At 38.8% G+C, this 26,423-nt stretch overlaps 1 protein-coding gene across 3 annotated transcripts in view; it reads right to left on the reverse strand.

Annotated features, from left to right (window-relative positions):
- fhit (fragile histidine triad diadenosine triphosphatase) overlaps nucleotides 1-26,423 on the reverse strand; it is a 304,257-nt gene that overhangs the window by 272,094 nt on the left and 5,740 nt on the right. For all 3 annotated transcript variants that reach the window (XM_086168129.1, XM_086168127.1, XM_086168128.1), the window contains exons 2-3: nucleotides 22,937-23,000; nucleotides 3,804-3,876 (exon numbers count right to left, since the gene is read on the reverse strand). The gene's annotated coding sequence lies outside the window, so the exon portion shown is untranslated. The remainder of the gene's footprint in view (nucleotides 1-3,803; nucleotides 3,877-22,936; nucleotides 23,001-26,423) is intronic.

The raw sequence follows: 26,423 nt of genomic DNA on the forward strand, positions 1-26,423 counted from the left end.
CTTTCTGTTACAGCTCAAATTTATGAAACTGGTAAAATGAAATTGTTGTTTGCTGACAAAAAGTATGACATCCCATGTATTGACTGTGCCATCTATTGAGTATCTTCCTACAAATACCATATTTGAAATTATTCATAAAATGATTTGATTCGAAAGACGTTTGTGGCTGACAATATTTTTTCTTTAAACTAACCTTGGATGTAGGTTCATGGAAAGCTGTGAGTGAACTGACATCTAATTCCGCTTATATTCACACAAAAAAGCATGATTATTGTCCTAAAATAAAGCTTCCTGATACACATTGTATTTGTAGTTTAATATCTAAAAATGTATAATCACACCTGAGTACACTGGTAAAAGCAATGTTATATAGTCTTTTCTGTTCTTCAAATATTAACTATAATAACAATAATAGTGATGATAATAATAGGGAACAATTAACTTACGTAGTCAGCGATGCATATGTATTTATGTCAAAAAAAGTGCAGTTTGTTCATTTTTTTTCCACAACCACTCAAAACTGATGATGAAAAAAAAAAAAAAGACTCAGTCAAAAGCCCCCACATAAGCCACTTATTCAAAAATTGGACGACATTTGTTCATCCCCCTCATTATCACTACAAAATATTCTGCACACCAGGCCGGGAGGTGGGGGGTGGATCGGAGTGGGAGCTTGAAGGGTTGGGTGGAGCCAATCCCAGCTGTCATTTTGCAAGAGGTCAAATTAACCAGCAGCATGTTTTTTGTAGGGGGAAACTGATAGTGGCATGAGGACAACATGCAAACTCCATGAAGAAAGATCCCCTGTCGGAATCGTACCAGGAGCCTGTGAGGCTGGAGTGCTCACCACTACCGTGCCTATTCCATCTCATTTCAGCCTGTACATGTCGATAGTCACGACACCTTCGCATGTGCATGCTCAATATAAACACGGGATTCAGTTAATATCTAAAAAAAAATTGAGTAGATGATATTGACCTGTCACATGTTATCGAAGGAGGTGTGATCTTGTTGCTTCATGGCTTGACTCGCAGGGTCAGGCGGCACTAACTGATCCCTACTAAGTGCAGCTTGAGTAGCAATATAGAGCTGTTAGTTATTTAACAAGCCATGAGGAGAGGCTATCAGACTGTTTTTCTGCTGGGAGGACAGGAAGTCCAATAGCGCTCTTACAGTCAATAGAAGCACATTCAAGGCCTTTTGAAAGCGTTCCGGCTGAGCTAGCAGCTGTGCGGTTGGGCCATCAGTGATGACTGGTGTGTGTATGTTTGAGAGAATGTGTGTGTGTGTGTGTGTGTGTGTGTATCATTGTCCAGATCTTCAGCCGTACTGTTATTCAGTTCTTGAATATGACTTGTTTGTTTGGACCATTTGTTGTTTCCTGCTGCTGAACATTAGCCAAGAAAATTGTGAAATTGCCTGCTCATGAACAATGCTGTTACATGGTTGCCAAGGCCAGACGGACTATATCTTCAGTTAGGAGAATCTCTAGTAAAAATGCATTGCAAAGAGTCATCTCAAGACCAATCTGCATGAATCATGGAGGAATGATTGCAAAAAAGTGGGTGTGGCGCAGGGGGGATTGGAGAGGTCATCCTGGGAACCAAAAATTTCCTGGTTTGGTTATCCCTCTAGCCTGTAGAAGTGTTGTCGAGTAAGAACTGCTCCCCTGGCGCTGTTCAGAAGCTCATGGTTCATCCATGATGAGTTAAATGCAGTGGTCAAATTTAGCTGATGTTGAGCTTATATTTACAACTGAATGTGATAACAAAGGTCTTTGTTGTTCTTGGTGTATAGTGTGTGTATCGTAAGTATGCATGATTACATCTATTCATTCATTATCTACCTCTTATCTTGCACATGGGGTTGCAGGAAGAAAGGGTGAAAGGACAAAATATGGAGACTATATCTGAGAAAGAGGTGTTTTAGATTTAGATGAACTAATCAATATCAACACACATGCTAAAAGCTCTGACTTCTAGCATGGTCCACAAAATAACCAGATATTTGGAGCAGCACCAATGCTGAGCATGGATTTGTGTAATTCCACTCACTATATATATATATATCATGTGACTGAAGAATTGGTTGTTTGTGATAAGTGGTACGCCTGTGAGTTCTCAATCAATTCTGGTTATAAGCACAATACGGGAGGATGTTTTGAAGCTCTTTGTCATCCAATACAGCATTTAACTTCGTTTCTCTGACGATTTTCGAGACATTCTGTGTTTCCATCGTTCTCTTCTCTGTTATCACTTTGAGCATTTTTTCAGTCCCCATTGAAGGGGTGAAAATGAAAGTACCAATGTTTTTTTTCCGCTTTGAGAATCTTCGGTCTCCTTGGCTTAAAAATGTTCCAACATTAAAAGTTTCTCTTATGCCTAAACTGTATGACATGTATGACATGCCATGTATGACGATGTATGACATTACAAGGAGAGGGAAACTTCTTTCATGACATACCGCATTCTAAATAAAGTGGTTTTGCTACAGGTCAAGTCAAAAACTAACAAGCAACCAATGCATACATGCGTTCACAAATACAGTAAATGCACATACATATGTGCATAAATGTATCTATACATACAAACATGACATAATACAATTAAAGATGGAAAAAGCAGATTTTTTTTAAGGACCTCGATCAAAAAATCCACAATTTTGTGACATCTCCTATTCGAATGATATGTCAGTAGGTCAGTCTTTGTTTATCTAAACCCAAAGGGCTCCAGGTACATCAGCCGTGAAAACACAAGCTAGAGCTTGAGCAAAGAGAAAAACAACACTTACAAATGAACAATAAATGACATCCATGGTGGAGGAGAGCTCTGCTAATCTCAGTGTGTCTCAGCTGTGTTTATCACGATAAAGACAGCATTTCTCAGCTCATAAAAGAAGTTGGTATATTTGGCTAGGGCTTGGGATGAAACACATTTAGTTTTCAGGAGATACCTTCTTTTGAATTTGTGAGGTTTAAACTGACATACCTGTGGTGAGTGAAAGTTTGTCTCAGAAACATTAGATATTGTTGTACAATGAAAATGTACCCTCTTTTTGCAGGGAGGGTGACCTGACTCGGTGAATCTACTTCTATCTACTTCTGTTGGTGCTTTTGTGTAGGGCATATTAATACATCAGCCTTGATTTAGCATGACAACGTCATACATTGAAAGGTCATTGAACCTGTTTAAATTAGTTCACTATGTGTCCTTACCCAATCACCAACATTTTTGTGGAGCGGCTAAAACGTTAACGTCAAATGAGTTGAAGCCGTTGTTTAAGTAACGACATTTCAGTCTCCCCACATATGAGCCTCTCAAAAAGTTAAAAATAGAGAGTGCCCAAAGTTTTTTATTTAACAGGGAGGTTCAAACTGTCACATTGGACATTGGTCACATAGGACTTCCTCTTTGTACAGAAATACTATGGTATTTATTATAAAGTACATATAAAGTGTGTGAAATATTCAAATAATCACAAAAGCATTTAGTTTCCAAAAATCCCTGTGTCTCCAGTGAGCTTATTAAAACGCAGTGAGAACATTATTGACTAGCCAGCCATCCTGTACCATCCTTCCACTTCTTGATGTGCACATGATACTACAGTTTGTCCTCTGTGAGCCACTGAACATAGAGATGCTGTTGGATATATTATTAGACTGGCAACTGTACTGACGCTAAGGATATGAGCAACTGAACATCTAATATTTGTACCAACAGTAATCAACTCATATCTATTGAAAGGGAAAAAAAACAATAGTGCAGCCAATTTTACGGTTAATGTTATGTAGTAATTACACCTACCTTCAACCTTGCAGTCTTGAAGTTGGGCAAATACAGGCAGGGCGGAGAAATGGATGGGGTGTCTGTGGTTGGGCTGAGAAGCAGAGGGAATAGAGAATAACCAGACAAGTTTAATTACTGTAGGGTACAGAGGACTAATGTGAATTCTCTGCCACAACGGTATCAAACATATGGGGTTCATGAGCTGCAACGTTACACCGACAGGGTAAGGATGAGGCCCAGGTGACAACGGCACTCTGGCAGAAAGCCATCTCATGCTTAACAGAGTCCACATATCCCAGACAGTTCCCAACAGGTATGTTCGTCTACCTGTGGCTCAGCTCATTAATTCAATTGACCACAGATGTAATTAATTTATCGTCCTGCACACCTGCATTTCAGTTTCCTCATCTTCTTCTGCTTCCATTCCTTTCAGCTGCTCCCTTCAGAGGTCACCGCAGTGAATCATCTGCCACCATCTAACCCTATTCATTGTACTCTCTTCTCTCACACCAACTAACATCATGTCCCCCTTTCATTACATCCATTAATCTCCTCCCTGGCAGTTCCAAATCCAGTATCTTTCTACCAATATATTTAACCATTTTACACATCAAAACCATCTCACCTTATCTCCAAGACTTCTATTCTGTGCTGTCCCTCTGATGAACTCAATCCAATCAATCCTAGTCACTCCAAGAGTGCTGAGAACCTTAGCACAGAATCCAACAGACTCTTAACACTTTTTATCTCTGTTACCTCCAGCTATTCCTCCTGTCTTTTCCTCAACACCTGTGTCTCTTAACCATCAAGCAATACTGGTCTAACCACCAACTTGTCCACTTTGCCTTTCATTATGGTCTACACTCCAGAATCATGCCCTTAAAGTGTACCACCTTGGTTTAAATACATCTCAGTTAATAATATTCTGCATATAAATGACTCTAAGAGAATTGGATGAAAAATATGATACAAAGAATACTGAAAAAACACTTGTGCGCTCACAAAAATGATGAATTTTAGGTTTCATACTGAGCATTTTAACTGCCTTTATATGCTGAGATAGAGAAAAATATGATCAAATCCCGCAGAGGCTTGCTTTTCTTTTCTGCACAAATGAAATAGTCAGGGATCAATAACATTATTCACAGCATTAGGTGTGGTATTTGATTCGATACAATCCGTAGATATAAAATAGAATGGAATGAAGCATCAGATGTAGAGCTCTCATTCGTTTCGATAAAAAGCTACTTAATGTAACATGATGCCTAACATCAGAGGAAATCCAAGGATTGTCTCCAGTACTGTGGGACCATATAGTTCAATCATGTTCAGCTGGCATATGTTCAGCTAAAACAAATTAATTTTAAGACCCCTCTAGAATTTAAAATAATTGCCATTTCAAGATATTTCAGTTACAATATCAGAAAAGTTTATTTTACAGGTTGTTTTTAACATATTCTTGTCAATACCAGTAAAATGAGAAATATTTTGATCCAAATAAAAAATAGGATAGTTGCTGGTCTTGACCATTTCTCCACTGAAGCCACCAGCAAGACAATAAAACAATGTTTTTTTGGACAGTAATTTCTTTCTAACTCTGGCTGCATAATGAAGAAAACCCCATGTGAGAAAACAAATTTGATTAAAACATACAAAACAATAGCGTTGACAACATTTTTGAAGACATGAATGTATGCATGCATTAATTTGTGCAGAGCATAAATCCAAATACTACAACACATTAGTTGCTTAAAATCTGGCTCCACATCCCAGAATTTCATCTGTCATTATGAAAAGTGTCTACATTCAGCTGGGCAAATCATGGGTCTTTTCATGAACTTCAACCCAAAATGAACATAGCAGCGGATATTTAAAACTTTCTCTTCTATTTTCATGAATGAAAACCTTAGGTTTTATTCAAATATTGGAGTGTGTTAACGTTCACCAGTCGGTCAGTCACATATCTGTCAAAATTGTCTTTTTTCACATAAAAAAGATGGGGTTTTCCTGATTGCTTAACACTGACATTTAATAACAGAAAAATACCACTTGAATTGTTAGATAGGAAATGCGGAGTATTTCTGAAGACATCTGAAATGAAAAGGAAGCTGTGCGATGGGAGACAAAATTTTGACTCAGTAAAATATATTTGTAAAGCATCCTCAACAAATTGTCTCAACGTTTACTGTACTGAACTTTATAATGCTGACAATGTGTACTTCTAGGGAAATTTGTTTTGGGGGATTTTTATATGAATTACTCTTGTTTCTTCATTATACATTTTAATCTTTAATCTTGTCACTTATTTACACATGGATTTGATTCAACAAACTTAAACTAAAGCCACTGCCCATTTTGAAGAGTTTGCAAATTAATGAGCATGAGACGCAGCATAGATTATCAGTGAAAGCTCTAAGACACATCACGCTACATCACGGTAGCGATGTGTTTCACAACTGTCTTTCATTTTACATAAACAGTAGAGGGAAAGCACAGGAAGAATTACATTTGCAGAACTTGAGTTTCTGTTTTTATTATGTCAGTTAAAATGTTTACTTTTTCATCAAACATGGGTAAATATAAGTTAACAATGAAATAAAATTTCCTTTGTGACTTAAAAAAGGATTTAGCAGTGATGCTGGCTTCAAATCATTGAATACTGTATTCCTTTATATATCATTCCTTGTAAGTATCAGTCAGTTGTGTCACAGCCATGAAAAATGCATGACACAACATCAACTTCAGGATTTTAGATTTCACGTGACTGAAAAAATGTATAAATACACCAACAACTGTAAGAGATAAAATACTTACCCCAGCCTCCTTGAATGTTTAATTTTTTCGCACTAAATCACTTTCTCTGTGTGATAGGTGTGTGTGAAAAGTGTTTCTGGAAGTGACCACAATATGTGCTAAAGCCAGTGTCGAACAGTGATCGCTTTTCATTTTGAAAAAACTGTAGCTGTGTGCACCTCAGTTTGCCGGCAAGGCAAACCTAATATTCTAAGGTACTTAAGCAGAGAAGTGGGACAAATTAAAGAAAATTCAGGACTTTGGTAAGTCAGCACACCACTCGGAAAAATTGCTTTAAGCACAGCAGCCTAACACTGATTCCCCTTATGTGAGTGATTTGCTGTTACTGTTTCAACATCTCTAGAATTGACAGAATCGACCTTCTTTGTGTGACTATGAAACTCAAGCTATTCTTCCTCTACTGTTTTTGATGCAGCTGAGAGTTTGCTACCTCCTATGGTTGACTAGTCATTATAGACACAACATGATTTACCTCTATCAACCGGGAAATTACGTCAAGAGTGATAGATTTAAGACTTTTCTATAAATGTGATTGACTTGACATCTTATTGACTGTAATCAGCTGGTATTTAGCCTTTCTTCCTCTGCTCTGCGTGATCCTTTTAAAAGACGACGGTGGATTGGATTGAGACTGAAAAAGCCCATTTATCATGACATCAGCCGCCCAGCAGGCACGGAGACGAGGACACGAGCTGGCAGTGTTGTTGATAGACTGGCAAAGGCCTTGTATTACCACAGCCTCCGGTCACCCCACTGCCTCCCTGATGAGCCCCTTGCCTGCCATCTTCCCATGCACTCCCTTTCTATTTCACTCCCCATCCAGAGGCTCCCAGTGGTGACAGAGAGGCATTGGGTGGCTGATAGCGAGAGTAATTAAAAGGGCTGATTAGAGTGACGGAAGGAGGACACCCAGGGAGAAAACATGAAAAAAAAAAGAATGGTCTCTTAAGACCATGAGTGAGGTAGAAAATACAACGAGGGAGCAGATATCACATCACATCACTCTTCAAGTTAACAGGGGCAGATTTTTTTGTCCTGAGTTGCTTCAAATGGGACAGAGGCTCAGGGGAAACACCGTCACACAAGTGCCAGAAACACTGTGTATAGTCAAGGAGATGAGCTCTTCTGTGATTTTTTTTTCACGTTAAAGCCGGTAACAAGATATATTTTTAAATCCTTTCCCTATTACACTCTAGCTAAAACAGTTAAAATCTAATTACCTTTCAATAAGAAAGATAAAAAAGGAATATATGAGTCTATTTGCTTTTATATCAAGGTGATCCGAGAAACATGCAAAACATACATTTGGTCATGGAAAATGTTCTCCATATGCCAAGAAGATTTAAGATCATCTTTACTCAAACCGCTTTAACCTTAAACTACCTGAATGGCGATAAAATACACAAATGTTGTAGTTTGATCTTCAATAATATTGCCAGGTTTGATTCTACACAATACATGTCAATGAGCATGTCATTCATGCAGGAACATTTTCAATGTGGAGGACCCCAAAGTTGGAACTGATGGGGGGTGACGACAGCTTTCTCTTTAACTTTCTCTTAACCTTCTATTTTACTCAAGCACGGAAAAGATGTAAGAGCATTGTCAGTTCTCCCATAAAATACTATCTATCCTGTAATTCAGATGTTGAGTACAATCCAGTTTACCTTATAAGGATGTAATCACTTCATTGAAGAAAAGAGACAAAAACAAAAGCAGATAAAATGTCTAAGGAGAAACTGATGATTACAAGGAGAAAGAGAACAGATGTTAACATTATGAAATCAAAATGTCATCAAAGAAAATTTGACTTGCTTTGTAGAACAAGTAGAAGTTTTCTTTTTTTTTTGGTTTAACACCTCTGTCACAGTATCCAATGTAAAATACTGTACTTAAAGTATTTCTAGGCAGCACAATACTTAATTTTAATATTTAACTACCAATGTGGGTTACACCAAATGCCTTTTTATTTCATTTGGACATTTGCTCTTACTCGTGTGTTGTGTGTTGAGTTGTGGATATAATATTCAAATTAATAATGTACTTTTATTTCATTATGAGGATCATAATTGTAATACTGGTTTCTAATAACCAATCCATAAAAAATCTGTACAGCAAATACATGAGTATAAATATGTATTTTAAAATGTACTTTTTGTTGTCAAAACAACAAAATTAAAAAATATACACATAAAGGGATATCTTCAGATTTTTCAAAAATCAATAACTATGTGGCAGGGGGGCATGTTTAAGCTGGGTATATATGGGCGCTCCCGGATGTTCAAGTTTGAGTTGTTTGTTGGTGTTTCGAAATTCAAGAGTCAAACTCCTCCACATATTCGCAATAAATTTAATCACCGAAACGCCACAACTACCATGTTGTTTTACCTTCCCTCCTGAGAGGGTCAAAGCTTGAATAAAATCATCCTCAGTGCACATAACCTGACACATCCTAGTCACATAAGTATTCAAATATCATCTTCAACTTACAAGACATTGCATCATTTGGAATTAATAGCACATTCTATGCAGCCTTCACATCCTGAGAGTATATGAGTGACAGTGGATGCTTGGCATCTATATACATGTGATAACTACAGCGAAAGTTTTTCATTATTTATTTGACAGAGCGGAAGTGATATCACAATGACAGTGCTTTGATTATTTTTTCTTCAGCTTGAGGAAAATAAATTAGGAGAGCTTCAAGTTGCTGCTCAATAGCTGCGTTACAGCAGCATAAAGTGCTCTTCATGAGGACTCTTGGCAAAAAACCATCAGAATGCATTTTCAGTGTTTTTGCCAGAAACACATGCATCTATTTACCCTTTGATCCAAACCATGTAAACTGTGACTTTGTAGCTCAACACACAGCACACAGTCGCGATCTGCAGGGTTTTACAAATGGCCTGAACCTGGCAGGAAAACAAGTTGATAGCGTGGACAACCAATATGCATTAAAGAAAAAAAATGCTGCAGTTTTGTACGACTAGAACGATTAAGGGAAGATTGTCCTCAAAAATGGTCCACAGGTCCTGGAGAAACTGCAATTTATGAAAACCTGTTTTATGATAATTCCGGGCATTTTGAAGGACAAAAGAGGATTTTTTGACAGAATCACAACAGTACCTATGCTTGACTTTGCTAGTTTGTCTTTGTGTATTTGTTTTTTGTGTCTGACTGTCTGAGTCTTTGTTTTCTATTGAATTCAGGTATCTCAATTGTGAATAGACAAAGCTACTGTTACAAACTGACAAAAACTAAATTAATATACGGTATTTGGAAACCTTTATAATAATTTATTCAAATCTAATGGCTGAACACCATTGGTTATAAGGGATTAAGCAACTTGTTTGTGAAAATACTTCCAAAGGAGGTGAAGGGGTAAAAAATAAAGTGGATCATTTTATGCTGCTGTCCTCATATAAAAAAAAAATAAAAAAAGGTTTTAAAAGAATCATGGAGAAAAAATGTCATCACTGAATTATCACCCCCTAATTAATGCCAATATTATTAAAAATCACAACAATAAGAATGTGTTATGATTAACATTATCACCATTATCATTATATGTAAAAAAATTAATACAAATTGAAAATAAATTAACATTGATTTCTGCATATCACACAAAAAAGACCTACAAATGGATATTTTGAATCCAGATAAACAACATATAAAACCACACAGTTGTTTCCAACCATCACAACAAAGGAATCATTTTTAATATTACTTTCTATCATATAGCAAAGTAGTATCTTATTTATTGTTGCTATCACTGTGGAGCTAACATCTATTCAAAGACTTGCCCTGATTTCACATCTTGTTTCAAGTATCTGCAAAGTTCTGATATGTTTGACAGATGCAGGATGATGGAGCCGCACAGCTTTTGGACCAGTTCCAGATAAACTCCATCCAAAACAGCATGGCTCTAGATGTAAATTGACCTTGATCACTGCTTGCTCTCTAATGAGTGATGGGCTGTCAGAGCGGGAAATTTCCCAGTCTGACAGTGAACAAACTGCAATGACAAACCAAGAATTGTATGATCGTGATCCATGTAATTGCTTCAAATATAGTTCAGCAACCTCTGTACCATAGTAAAGTCTATCGGGAGCTACCAGGTCAATAAAAAAAATAGTAGTCATACATTATCCTTTTTTCTAAAATTGAAGCAGTGATGCTTTTAGGAGGACTACAGATTTAGTGTCGGGGGAGGGAGAAATTACTTTCCTTTGTGTACTGCTCCCTTTTAATCATGTAACACAGCCAGATCTGTTCTTGTGTTGGTAATTCAATTACATTATCCTCAACATAAAACCAATGAAGCAACAGGTGTCTTGGTCATACAAAAAAAAAAAAGTTTTAAAGAAAAAGAAAAAAAAAAAAAATTGAATCTACTTTTCAATATCTGGTGGTGTTTTGGGCTCTGAAAACTTATACCATCAGTTCATTATATGGGTTAGAAAATCAACTATTACATTGAAATTAATAAAAATTTGAATTTATGGTCAAATACACACCAACCCAACAAGCAAAAAAATGCAATTGTGTATACAGTAGCCACATTCACAGGAATAAAACTAATTTTATCCAGCAACAACAGGTTGTAAAAAATACTCTAGACTTGTCTCACAGAATATGAATGAAATAGAGCAAAGATAAAATTGTCTCCATCAGGCTGAAACATCTTGAATTGAGTGTAGAATTAACAAAAGGTGGTTGCTGGTGTTGTCAGTTTTTCTGTTGTCATATATACTGCCTTTAATACTAGTATTTCTAGTTAAAGTCATCCAGGTGTAAAAGTATGGCTTGGAAACTTAAAATAATACTTAAGCTGTGTGTAGCTCTTGAAAAAAAAAAAAAAAAATCTATCGTTCTGTTCTTTATCAGTGCATTGGTCCAGACAATATCATAAGTGGATGATGGAGCCACAGTTGAAAGATGCATTAAACAATATTCAGTGGAAGAATTGGTTTTCAGAATGCAGTAAATTCATATAGCAATTTGAATGTAATCTGATGGTAGACACCATCTATTACCATGTGATTTAAAAACACTGGACACACATATCAACACAAAGCAAACTATCCATCAACGGATGGGTCTATGTACACAGGCAGCAGTGAGATAATTAACTTTGGGCAAAATAAATGTGTTGTATGTTCAAAAACTGAAAGATAATTTGGTCCAAAGATACTGAACCTGACTGAATCTAGTCATATTTTATCTATTTTTACTGGTGGTGTTGTCAAAAAAAGAATATTCTTGAGTTTGTTTTTTTTTTTTGGTTTGTTTATTTTTGCCTTTGTTTTTGTTTTCCACAAGCAGAATGTCATCAAGAGTAAACACTGCTGAGTCACATATGGGCTTGATCACAGATAACAAGGGCTTTGTATTATGAAGCCAGTTGTTTAATTTAATGCTGAATCCAACAGATTCAGACATTAGCTTTAGCAAATACAGCCCATCTGGGTAAAGACTAGATAATTTCACGTTTGCAATACATGTGTGACAAGGGCTTTAGTTTTCTCGACTCCAGTGACAGCTGTATGAGCCATCTGAGTCACTGAGGCTGAATGTGAAATCATGTCATTGTTAGGAGACAATTTTTCTAATTGTAGATGGTCAACTCTCTTCTCTCCTCTTGCAAAATGTATACATTGGTGATCTATTTACAACATTGTAATATTGGTTAACTGCTGAGTCTTGACCTGATGAATTGTTCTCCCATTGTTTTGCAAAGCATTTCTAGAATGATATTTTTAAATAAACTATTCTTTCAATAACAATAATGTGAATGAATAAAATGTTCTTTGGTAAAAAAATGGAAGTTCTTTATGGGTTCCAATTGCCCTTAATTCTCTATAATAGAAAAAAATACCCAGGAGCAAGAAGACATTAATCAATATGTCACCTTGCATGTTTCTATTTTAGTGAGATTATGGGCACTGGGATATAAAACCCTTAATGCACGAAGCCTTGTACATTACATTGGTGAATGGATCCTTAGATTCTTCTGTGTCTTGTGCAACAATTGATTCATTATTGTCATTAGAATTATTATTAATTGTCTTTTGCCTTTAGAAACAAGCATGAGAGGCAAATATATCACTGCTATCCCTGAAGTCAAAATGACATATTTAGAACTCCAGTTCAAATAATAGATCTGCTTGTATGCATCCAAGGGAAGAAATTACTAACCTTCCTCCAACCCGCCCAACCATTTTTAAAAACATGTTACAAAGTCAAAGTAATGAGTACAGTCTAACAAATGCAATTCGACATGCTCCATTGCATTCATGGCCAGTGGTTATAGACTCTTGATGTTACATGAAGAAAAGTGGCATTTACTGCAGCGAATATCAAATGTCTTTGTTCACTACAGCATGCCAAGATCCACTAGCTGGAAGAGATAAAGCACAAACACAACAATTCATAGATTTAATGCCATAGAATACAGTTCACCATAAAAGTAAAAGATGATGTTTTTTTAACACCAAGACAAATGTCAAACTGTTTTTGTCTGCTTCAAGGAATCAACAAAATTAGGTAATCTGTTGAAAAAGACTTTACCCTAATTTATGCAATTAATTAGGGCTGTGAAGCAAAGCCTGAGTATAATCAGCAAATTCTTCTATCTTTATCTATCCACATAAGTCATTCAATGTACATTCAATAAGCAACACCTCCTACTCCAGGATTTCAAAATGCACAGTGTTACAGAAACCCTAGGCAATGCAGCAAAAGCAGTATTAGTTGGACTGGAAACTGTACCAATAAAAATTCATCTTAGCAAAACCTTTATAATTGGTGTGCATCTACATCGAGATATATTTAGTTAAAGTGAATATTTGACTTTTTCATGTCCTGTATGGTCTGCAATGGAGGACATTTTTTTTCTTTCCCCCAAAGGCAATTTCTGTCACTTTCCGCAGGTCTTATCATGCTGATGTAATTTCAAATCATCAAGATGTAATAGGGTATTTGATACAGTTATAATAGGGGTTTCACATCCTACTTTTTCAAAGGTTCTGAGCATGAAATATTGCCTAGATCAGCTTCAAAATGGTACATAATGAAACGTAATTTTAAGTTTTCAGTGACTGAACGTTTTAAGTGCACAGTATCTTTTGAGATATGTCCATACTCTTTGCCACATAGGTCGAATCTTCACCTGCCAAACCCTCTACCTGCTGATTATGCAGTGCCAGATATACTGTAAGTATAACAGCGAGATGCTACCTGCAAAGTATGTTTCTGCCATTTTCCTTGATTACACTGTGGATCGTTCTCGACTGTACTGTTGAAGAACAGGTGTCATAAAACATCCACAACCTCCTCGGTTATAAATCATTACGTTACTGGATAAATATCTGATCATGTGTATAATCCGCTATCCTTCATAAACAAATTGTAAGATAAGAAAAAAAAAGGTTAAGTGTGTTGACGGGGATCCTTGAAAAATATGCTACAAGAAATATGCTACAAAGAAAAACAATATACCCAAAAAGCACCTTGAAATAAAGGCAATGATAAGGGAAAAGCATCTCCAAGTGTTGAGGAAATTACAAACCACTTCTTACTTTGTAATTGTATTCAGCAATATTAAACTTTTGTCAAGAAACTAGACATAAAACAGACATGTCTCATTAAAAAAAAAAGAAAACACTCAAGATAATGAATACACCATTACCATTATAGAGATTATAAGCATATAATATGGCATATGACAACAGCTTGACACTACCTTCAACCTACTTTCAAGATTTTTTTTTTTTTTCTCTGTGCTGAACCTCAGTTTTGAGAGAGAGTGATACACAGTTTATTTGACGGCAGCATGACATACAGAGGAGAAAGTGTCTACTTAGTTTTCCAATGAAACAGAGGCATAGGCTCTCTAAGGATACAGTAATAGTGTGTGTTTGTGTGTGTGTGTATATATATATATATATATATTTATATATATATCTTCTTTAAGAGCGTGCCCAGTGTCTGTTTAAGCCTGAGGCTGCTGTCAAAAAAATACAGGTGTTGTGAATCCAGTAGGATCCCTAGATGCTGCTTTCCCACTCCCCCCTTTACAACATACATTTTCCTAAGATTGGTATACTTTTCTCCAATAGGTATTTTTACAACCATAAATTATAGTAAAGAATATTTGGTTGTTTTTTTTCAGATAAAATGGCTGGTATGACTGCATGTTAAATACAAATAATTTAATAAGTTAAAATCAGATTTTTTTTCACATCCTTATTGCTTATTGTCTCATCTGCAGATGTGGTGTTATAGTATCAATTTCATAAAGGTCCATATACTGTACCTTTCAGACAAAATAGCTTAGTGCTGTTTTTTTTTTGTTTGTTTTTTTTTTCCAGACACAATGACTAGTGTGACTGCATGTTAAATACAAATAATTAAAAATCAGTTTTTTTTTTGTTTTTTTTTTTTACTGCAGTGGTGTCATTGCAGCAATTTTATAAGGGCCATATCCAGAACCACCAGCTTCTGTTTTGTTTTTTCCTAATGGATAAAACCTCCGCATTGAGTTCCAAGATAGATTACAGTTCATCTGGGGACTGTTGTTATGGAAAAACAGGTCATGAATGGTCAAGCACATCATGCTGGCTGACTGGGTATTTTTACCTGCAGCACTGAGATCTACCAACTAGATGCACGTATCATTAAGGGACAGCATTGCAACTTTAGGTGATTAGAATAAAACTACCTCGCTAACATCCAAGTGTCTTGGTCTTAAGCCATCAGGCTACATCATTGATGAGGCATGACATTTCCAGAGAGGAGTGTCATTGAAGTATATGTCTTCTATCTTCAAATACAACAAGACATCATGTTCAGCGTTTATTTTTGTCATTATGTTCCCTTTAATCTCCTAGATCATCATAATATGCTGTGCTAGGACACTATTGCTGGCTGAATAATGGCAGTCAGATGACACAGTGGAAAAAGACAGGAAATTAGTCAGCTAGTAGATAATAAATTAATTCCAAGTTCTGAGAATGGAATGACTTATGATGTAGTTTTGTAGTCCTAATCTATAGAAAACGCTGCATCCCTGAATTGCAGGACTAAAATTGCAAAAAATAAATACTTGCATTGGGATTGTTGTCTATGGTGGGTAACGTATTCAGAGTTCAGGTTATTTTTTTTGATTGATCTCCCAAACTATTTACCAACCCCATAATTCAACAAAGCAACAATTTTTTGGCTCTTTGAACATGTGCTTAAAAAAAAAAAGAATTTTTACAGTTGCTGCAAAAGAGCCTCCTGTTCATTCAGATCTGCTGAATCTTTGGTTTATTTATTTATTTGTCTATTTTATTATGTTATTTATTTTTTAAGACTGTTGATTTACATTTCTTTTGGTTGGCCTTTTAACAAATTAAGCCTCTCCGTTTCAATTTCATCTGGCCGAATTTGTGTTGCTCAATAAAATCTATAGATTATCTGCAAGCGGATATGCATATCTATACTTGAATTAGAATAAATCCCCCACCTTATCATGGTAGAGTGGTTTGCATGTTCCAGTGATCCCCAGGAGCTAAGTTGTCGGAGGCTTTACGCCCCCGGTAGGGTTACGCAAGTCAAGCAGGTCCTGGGGGAGGGACCAGACAAAGCATGGCGAAAGGACACCCTCAAATGATGGAAAAGACAAATGGATCTGTTTTTTTTTTTTTTTTTGCTCTTCTGTGGGTCACCAGGGACCCTCCCCGGAGCCAGGCCAAGAAAACAGGGCTAGATGGTGCCTGGTGGCCAGGTATGCCCCCATCGGGCCCAGACAGGCTCACCCCAAAAGGGCACCATAAGTCTCCCTTCCCTTGGGCTCAGCACCACTAGGAGGGGCCAAGGGGGTCAGGTGCGATGTGATGGTGGTGGCCAGAGCGGGGGACCTAGGCGGTCTGATCCGCGGCTGAAGTAGCTGTCTCTAAGAGCATAGAATGTCACCTCTCTGGTGGGGAGGGGATCTTAGCTTGTGTGGGAAGCTAAGCACTCACCTCAACAAATGGCTAGGGCTCTCTAACCCATCTCCCCAACCTTTGGGCTGGGGAGATGGGTTCTGACTGTCGTGTGTGCCTATGCACACTTCTTCTTACTGGGGGACTTCAACGCTCATGTGGGCAGTGACAACAAGACCTGGAAAGGCATGATTGGCAGGAAAGGTCCCCCTGATCTGAATCCAAGCGGTGTTCCATTACTGGACTCCTACATGGACTGTCCATAACAAACACCATCTTCAGATATAAAGGTGTGCACATGTGCACCTGGCACCAGCACACCTTAGGCGGCAGTTCAATAATCGACTTGGACTTGAACTCAGACTTGCGGCCAAATGCCCGACTGTCTAGAATCTCGACACTCAGGCGAGGGGAGGGGAGGAGCTGTAAACTGATCACCACCTGATGGTGAGCTGGCTCTGATGGTGGGGGAGGACGGTGGTCAGACTTGGCAGACCTAAACGTATGGTGAGCGTCCGTTGGGAATGTCTGACAGAGAGCCCTGTCAGAAAGATTTGTACCCCCATCTCTGGCAGACCTTCAACCATGTACCAGGGGAGGTGGGGGACATTGAGTCCAAGTTGGCCATGTTCCATGCCTCTATTGATGCGCGGCAGACGGGAGCTGTGGCCGTAAGCTAGTCGGTGCCTGTCAAAGCGGTAACCCCTGAACCCACTGTTAGACTCCAGCGATGAGGGTTGCTGTCAAGCTGAAGGAGGAGTCCTACTGAGCCTTTCTGGCCTGTGAAGCTCCAGAGGGAGCTGACAGGTACCAAGCAGCATGCAGCTGTGGTGGTTTGCCGAGGCAAAAACTCAGGCATGGGAGGAGTTTGGAGAGGCAATGGAGAACGACTTTCAACTGCATGGGAGTTTGCCCAACCAGTCTGTGGACCTGGAGAAAGTATTCAACTGTGCCCCATGGGGAATCCTGTGGGGGGTGTTCTGGGTTGAGCTGCAAATAACCTGTAATACGGGCTGTTCAGTCCTTGTATGATCAGTGCCAGAGCATGGTCCACATTGCCTATTGTAAGTCAGACTCATTTCTGGTGAGGGTTGAACTCCACCAGGGCTATCCTTTGTCACCAATTCTGCTCATAACTTATATGGACACAATTTCTAGGCGCAGCCAGAGTTCTTAAGGAGTTTTCATCCCCAGTACAACGCTCAGACAGAGCTGATGAATCAGGAACTTGAGGCCACCCTCAGATACGTCACATCCACCAACCCTTTTGAATGGAGCCTCTGAGGCTTTGCGTTCACCCGACCTTCCATGTGTCCCAGGTCACAGGCTGGTATATTGTTCTGAGGTGCCTTGTCCCTGTATTCAATGCCTCTCATCCCAAGTTCCTAGACCCAGAAGTCAACGCCTCTCCGCGCAAGTTCCTAGTTCCTGAGACCCCTGTGATGCGACCCCAGGACAACCCGGAACTACCACAGGCCTCCATTCCTCTCCCTTGTCAAATAAACCCCTTAAGATACCTTACCTCCTGAGTGTCCTTGCGTTTGGGTCAGGCACACTCTCCAAAATCATGACACCAAATCCGAGACCACGGTTCTCAGAAAGAAACAGGTGGAGTGCCCACTACCGGTCAGGGAGGAGATCCTGCCCCAAATAGAGAAGTTCAGAATTTCAGGGTCTTGTTCACAAATGAGGGAAGGATAGAACAGGAGACTCTGCACCAGTCTGTCCTGGCGAGGAAAGAGCTGAGCTTAAAGGCAAAGCACTCAATTTACAGGTCTATTAACAATCCTACCATAACGTATGGTCACAAGCTATGGGTTGTGCTCCCCAACAGGAGGGATTTGTCTCGAGGCTGGCTTGGGAGCACCTCGGGATAACCCCGGAAGAGACACTCCAGGTGGCCTAGGAAAGGTCTGGGCCTCTCTGCTTCAGCTGCTGCCCCCACAACGGATAAGTGGTAAACAATGGATGGATATATTCCAAGGGGTTCATTGAAAGTCTATCAAGGCGTCAGAAATTTATGAAAACAGACAGATGGATGGACCCCTGAATAGAAGAGCTGAGCAATGGGGCCAGTAGTTGAAAGTCTGTCTCGCTTCAGCTGCAGCCCCCATGAACCAACCTCAGATAATAGACAGAAAATGGATGTGATGAATGGACAATGATCTTGTTGCAAGGTTAGAGGTTTCTTGAGTTTTCAACATGATTAAGTGTAACCTCAGAGCTGACAGATGAAAAAAAAACAGTGCCGTATGAGGTCAAACGAGGAGAGAAAAATGAAGAATATACAAAATTGGTTTAAAAAGCAGGAAACACTAAGCAAGATCCAAATTTGAAGGTGTTGAGTAAAGCTATTGCTGCAAGTACAATAATATCAAGGTCTATGTACTAAAGTTATAAGACATTATAAAAAGCTAGAGGGGAAACGCAGCAACACAGTGAGGAAATTTCTTATGCTATACTTCTTATGTTACACTGATGGGTATAATCATTTTTATTGACTTGCAGACAGTGGGGAAAATCTTTGTGGAATAAAAACATTTTCAATGATGCAATGATGTATGAAAATACACTGGCAAATACAAAAGAAAACACATGGGATAATTTTGAATACTTTCGAATGATTTGCACATTTTGATGTTTGTTTTTTTTCAGGACACTTTAAAAATAATGTGACTTTTCTGAATGAATGCAAGACTGCAAAAAACAACATTACCCTTGTGTAATTAATTTGATCACTGGTGTGATCACATGAAATAACAGAATATTAAAAACTGGAATGAAACAACCTCCAGACCAGGTAACCAGTCAATGAGACTCAGAGCGATGGATTAATGTCACCAGCAACTGTGCTGCAATAATTGACTCTACATTGCTGGGCTCTGCAGATGATTTTTGTTTTTTTTTTTTTCTGGCGCATTCAACAAGCGCTGACATTGACGCTAAGCTCTTTCCTTGACGCAAGCCACGACCGCCATAGCATCACTAACAGGATAGACTCAGCTGAAGGGCATCAAAAATAAGCATTTCAATATATTCTCCAAAAGATCTTTTCTATTGCATTGCACCTTTTTTTATTGCATTCGAATGATCCAAAAGGTCATGAGTGACTTTGATTCATCCCTATTGATTTTTATGCTCTCACTGCAGACAGTAAGCCTGTATAGATGGGCATGACTGGAAGCACAAAAAGTACCTTTCCATCTGTCTACAAGTTTGACATTAAGTTCTACTAGACAGTTATAGAGGTGGAGCATTTCACAATATTAAAATGAGGAAACAGCTGACAGGCACAACTGTTCAAGAAGGAGTCTGACAACAATTTTTTCACCTCAAAAATAAAGAACTAACATTGAGCTAAGCAACTGTCTACCAGCAATAGGTCATATTTGAGTTGAAAGGACATGGCTTGCTTATCTCATTACATGGTAATGTAGATAGACCATTGTCGGTTGAACAGCCTCTCCGAAGCCTCGGAACGGTGTATACGGCAAATCTGTCTGACACTCATATGCCTGCCATCATCATGAAGCAGCTTACTTGCGGCTAGGAGAAGATTGACAATCGCCTCCTGCCAGGGAAGCTTAAGATCTTGTGCGACCAATTCACCCTCTATCAGTGCCTGATATGGCCCCTGAAGCTGTGTGAGCTCACCTCATCCACAGTAATGTTGATGAATGCTAAAGCCAACAGTTTCATCTGCAAATGGCTTGGTTTACCTCGAAGCCTGTCCGACATAGGCCTGTTTGGGAAAAGCTTACTCCAGCTGCCACTGAAGTCCATCAACCTGGGCTACAGTCAGGAAAAGGTGAGGCTCATGCTAGAGCTGAGAGACTCAACTGGACACAAATGGAAGGCTGGAGAGGCTTCCGACCTGGCCATCAGCAGGCTGATGCACAAAGAAGTTGTGGGCAGGACGCAATCAGGGAGAGCTGGCTTAGGGTGGGGAACAGTACCAAGTTTTGGTCATAAGGCACAAGAAAGGAGAGGAAAGAGCTGGTGATCGAAGAGGTGGTCGAGAGTGAGGAGGACCAATACAAGATTGAAGCACTCAGCAAATGGCAACAAGGATATTAGACAACCTGGGAAGGAGTGGTCCAGAGGACCATCAAGTGGTCCAACATGTGGAAGATGCCTCAAACAAGGCTGTTTCCTCATTTGGGCCACATATGACACCCTCCCCAGCCCTAGCAACCTGAGACAGTGGCATGACAGTAGTACGGCTCCACCACCGTGAGATGTTGCGGGCACAATGGTGCGAAACATCAACGATGGGTGGCTCCCAGCTGATGACTCTACAGCTACTCCAATTGGCACCGTCTGAGGTACGTCAGGCGGAAACAGCATGTAGGTAGCCCTTACCTGTGCTTTTATCCATGCAACTATGTATAATAATAATTAGGGTGATAGATTTCAGTTACAAAATGTATAAAATTTAAAAGTAATTCTTCCTTCATGGTGGTAGTCAAAATGACCACAGTTGTGATTTGTCCTGAAGTAAAAACTGGATTTGGGAATTTTTTATCCCACATATATCCTATACCTATTTGAGTTCTACAATACTGCCTTTATTAGAAAATTGAAAATGAAATTCAAACCAAAAAAAAAAAAAAATCGAAATTAAGGATGGTAAATAGTCAAAAAAGCAATAGCAACACAACACACATTGCATAAAACAATAAAAAACATTAATCTAAGCATTAAATGGCAAATTAAAAAAAAAAAAAAAAAAAAAACATCACTGTGATATTTTTACAATCTCTCTTGTTTACTAACATTATTTTGGATAATGATGCATGGTTTTATTTGACTATTTTCCTTGGTTGTGTTCAGTTGTGATTTGCTGTTTTATTATTTGTGTTTCAATTGGTCTGTGTTTATTTTATAAGGGTTATCTACTTCTTTTTGATTGATCCAATTTGGTCAAACTCAGAGGGCTTCCATATTTAAATGTAGAAATGAGTGTTAGCATACAAAAGTTCTTTATAGAAGTTTTTTTATCTGAAATTTTCAATTCATTAGTGATCGCTAAATCTTTCCAGACCAGCTATTTCAAATCTGATTCGATACCACATCCCTTCCATCTTTGGAAAATGCTGCGCTCTGGGTGGCAAAATTACTCTCCTTTCATTCAAAAAGAATGGAGGCAGAATTTGTCCCTTATTGGATTGGTGGGGTTTTACTCTGAAGCACTAGTTCCCAAATACAGATGAATGAGTCATTTTACTCCACGCAACATTTCACAGGGGCTTGTATGTACAAGTGATTTGCATCTATATATTACTAAGATTGAACACTTAAACTCAAAACAAAATCCTGCATGGGCTGGTGCATTGTTTTGATATCAAACTAGGTGCACATTGCAATGATGGCAAATCATTTTTAAAGCCCTTTTTTCAAACATTCATGTTGTCTAAGCTATAACTGATAAACCCTCTGATACACCGAAATGATGCTACATGACAAAAGTAAACTTTCCAGTTGGTTAACCTACTCCCATACCTCAAAGATATATTTACGTCAAAATAAATGGGGATTAGGGCTGTTAAATATACAGCACATAATTTTCCAGCACTGTGTGTTTAAAATTACACCAACTCAATTATTTATTCAGTTATATCAAAAAGTACTGAAGCTATTACACTAATTTGCGATTCAAAGAGTGCAGTGACAGTGTGAAAAAAAGACCTTCAATCAGAGGCAGCAAGTGACATTAAGTCAGATTCCTGAAAGGTGTAGTTTGTTTCATGGTTCAAATAACTTCAGAAACACATTGAGTGGACAATGTAGGGTATTCTGGGAGAACGTTTAGAGGAATGTACATACTCAAAGTGTTGGTCTAATTAGTAGCAGCGATTGCTGTTGGGATCGAACAGAGATTACTTACTTAATTTTGGGCTAGTCCCCGAATTAGTTCCCTACTACTTTCATTTAACCACTCATTATTTTCAAATCAAGTCACAATGTAATGAAGCCCCTTCAGATGGAGCAAATGTACAAATCACAACAAGCTTTGGGATGGAATCCCTTCAGTTCAGTGGAAACCAGAAGTATGTAACTTTTTAGTTCATGGAGAAAAAAGGTTACCCCTTCCCAAGAATAATGGTGTTTTTATTATACTGTTCCTTTAAATAGGTTAGAAAAGAGGACTGATTTTCTTCTGTGAACAAATAAGAGTTGCTCTCCTGTGTGAGTTTCAGTATCAAAATGGAGAATTCGGGTATCAGATAATATTGTTATATAGCCCAAAAATAATGGATATCTAGGGAACGGTCAAGAATAATATTCAAATATTGTACATTGTATGTTATCTGCAGTTTGCAACGTATCAATTTTGCCTTCTGGATGAGAAGCATGATTCTTTACCTCTAAAGTCTGCTGTTTCAGTGCTGCAGCTTGTGTGATGATTGTCAGGCTGTGCTTCAGTCCCCTGCAGGAGGAAAACAGAGAATGGACATGATTTCTGATGAAAATGGGAGAAGCACCAAAGGCAAAGTGAGAGCATTAATATGCAGCTGGAGGTCCGACCAAGCCCCTCTTCTCCACACCTTGACGTTGACCTTACGACCTCACACTGAGAATCATTTGGCAGCTCATCTGACCTCTGGCAATATGTTTGCATGGACGAATGCATTTCCACACAAGCGTACACAGCCACGTATTTCCATGCCTTCAGACTACAACAAACCTACTTAGATTCATTTTGTGATGGTTGACTGACCTTTAAATCATTTTCAAACAAACCCTAAAATGACAACATTCATTCAACATTTTATTTGTTCAATTTATTTTCATACAAAAAGCAAATCTAGATGAACCTGTGTTTTAATAGATTTGTCCCTGGGACATTTAGAATATCTTGTAAATATTAACATAAACACATCTACATCAATAAATCAATTAGCCCTGCTACAATGTTGGATGTATTGTTTTCCGTTTTCTTTCATTCCAACTTTATACTGTTTGCATGGTATTCACAAATCATAAGCAACAGTATTGCTACTCTCAGAGTAGTTTCCAGTTTTTTTTTTTTTTGTTTTTTAAGAATTTGTCGTCATCTGAGAACGACAACATCTGTGATTTGTGATCATAATTACTTAACCTGATTAAAACATTTGTTAATAGGGGAAAATCATCTTTCCCTTCCAACTGTTCCCTTTATTGGACGCCACAGAAAATCATCTAATCCCATCTAATCCTATTCTCTGCATCCTCACACCAATTTACCTAATGTACACTTTCACACCAGCATCCATTAATGTCCTCTTTGGTTTTCCTCTAAGCCTCCTGCCTGGTATCTCCAACCTCAGTATCCTTCAACCAGTATATTAATGATCTCCCCACTGTACATGGCCAAACCATCTCAGTCTGACATTATCTCCATCTAGCATGTCCCTCTCATGGACTGATTCCTGATCCTATTCATCCTCATCATTTCAGAAGAGAACCTAAATATCTTCATTTCTGCTACACCCAGCTGGACTGTTGACTGTAGCGACTCAAAATCCACCACCACCTTCATTCCTACTCCCTTTAACCTCACTGTTCTACTTGGGTTCTTCTTATTGACATATACCTCTTCTGACTTGCTGGAACTAACCTTCATTCTTCTCCCGTCCAAGGCACAACTCCACCTTTCTAGATTGTCCTCCAACTTTTTCCTGCTCTCACTACAGATAATGCTATCTGCAAATATCAAAGTCCATTGGGAGTCCTATTCAAACTCACCTGTCAGCCATTACAAACAAGAGGGGGCTCAGAGCTGCCTTGAACTCCTCTAACACTCCTCTTTGTCCAGCACCACTCTTAACATACTTCTCTACTTCCGGCAGCCTGTCACATATTTTTTTTCTAGATCTTCAAATACACAATGCAGCTCTCTCTGAACATCTCTATCAACATTCTAAAAGTAAATTCTGTATCTGCAGCACTCTTTCTTAGCCTGAAACCACACTGCTATACCCAAATACTCACCTCTGCTCTCGGTCTAGTTTCTATTGTATGGCGCATCAACTTTATTTCTCTATAGTTGCCACAAATTCTGCATATCTCCCTCATTCTTAAAAATGGGCACCAGCACACTTCTCCATCCCACAGGTATCCTCTCACTCTACAATATCCCATTGAATAATCTAGCCAGAAACTCTACTGCTACCTCTCCCAGATAAATCCACAGGTATGTCAGGACCAATTCTTCTTCCTCTCCAGTGCCCTCCTTCCTTCATCTTTACTCAACTCTGCTACTTCCTGATCCAAAATGGTCATCTCTTCTACTCTTTGTACTCCCTCATTTTCCTCTTTCATCAACTCCTCAATTGGCATCTTCCCATCATACTTCTGGCACTTGCTGATACATTTCCCTCTATCCTTGATCACACTGGCCTGTTGCATGTCCTTCCCATCTCTATCTGCTTGTTTCAGCAACCTCTAAAAAACGTCTCTCTCATCTGTCCTCAGTGTCCCACCAAGCATACAGGTGATTGTACAACCTTTATTGGACCTTCACAATCTCTACCTTCACCTTGCGCTGCATCTCCCTGAACTCCTGTCTTCTCTCTTCAGTCCCCACTGTATCCCACCTCTTCTCACCAAACCTCTTTCTCCACATAAACTCCAGGACTTCCTCATTCCACAATCAATTCTATTCATCCACTGCACTTTCCTTACAGATTACATTCCAAGTACTCAACTATCTGTCTCCCTGCAGTTGTCAAGTCATCTGGAAGCTCTTCCTAACCACCAAGAGCCTGCCTCAACTCCTCTCTGAAAACCACACAACACTTGCTTTTCAGCTTCCACCACTTTCTCCTCAGCTCTACCTTCGTTATCTTCATCTTGTTCATCACCACATTCACACCATCATTCTATCCTCTCTAACTACAGTTTCACCGACCACTATGTTGGAGTCTCGGATTCCCTTCAGATGACATTGTCAATATAAAATGTGGTCCACCTGTATGCGCTTATCTCCCCTCTTATAAGGTACCTAATCTATGTCTCTTCTGTAAGAAAGTATTCACTTCAGCCATCTCAATCATTTATGCAAAGTCCACCACCGCATGCCTCTTTGCATTCCAATCCCGAATACCACCTTGCCATAGCCCCTTCATTGCCTCTGCTACCTGAACCAACATTTTTACTGAAGTTTTCACCAATTACTAATCTCATCTCTGTGGATATTCTGCATCACTTCATCTAATTTACCCCAGAATTTCTCCTTCTCTTCTAACTCATATTCTACTTTTGGGGCATACACACGAACAGCACTGATCATCACACCTTAAAATTAAGCATCAGAATCATCATTCTATCTGACACCCTGTTACCTCCAGAAAAATGAATAAACTCCTCTTCCAGAATAACTCCTTCCACATTTCCTTTTCTGTCTATACCACAATAGAACAACTTAAACACAAAGGTCCTTGAATCCTCATATTCAAGAATGACTACCCTTCCACCTGGTCTCCTGAACACAGAACATCCATTCTCAATTGGATCATTCCAGCCATCTCGATAGCTTTTCTTGTCATAGTCCAAACATTTGAGGACCCAAATGCCAATCCTAGACTCTTCCATTTCTTCCTCTCTCTCTCTACCTGCAGAAACAGCTTCTCCTTCTCCTTCTCCAACCTACACTGGCCAAAGTTCCACCAATATCTTGTACCCAGCACTGACGGTTTGGGACCAACTGAAGGAGAACACTGCCAGGCTTGTGTACCCTTGCTGCCACATTCAGTTATGTGGTAGGTCATAAATACATATTTACAGATGTAATTTTTTGAGACAACCTCTGATTGCAATATGTCCCAATATGTCCCATGGATTTTTCAACTATCACCAGACTGGACATTTA

The sequence above is a fragment of the Fistularia commersonii genome, chromosome 21, assembly GCF_037954325.1.
Source record: "Fistularia commersonii isolate RoL2024-O1a breed Wild chromosome 21, RoL_Fcom_v1.0, whole genome shotgun sequence".
NCBI lineage: Eukaryota > Metazoa > Chordata > Actinopteri > Syngnathiformes > Fistulariidae > Fistularia > Fistularia commersonii.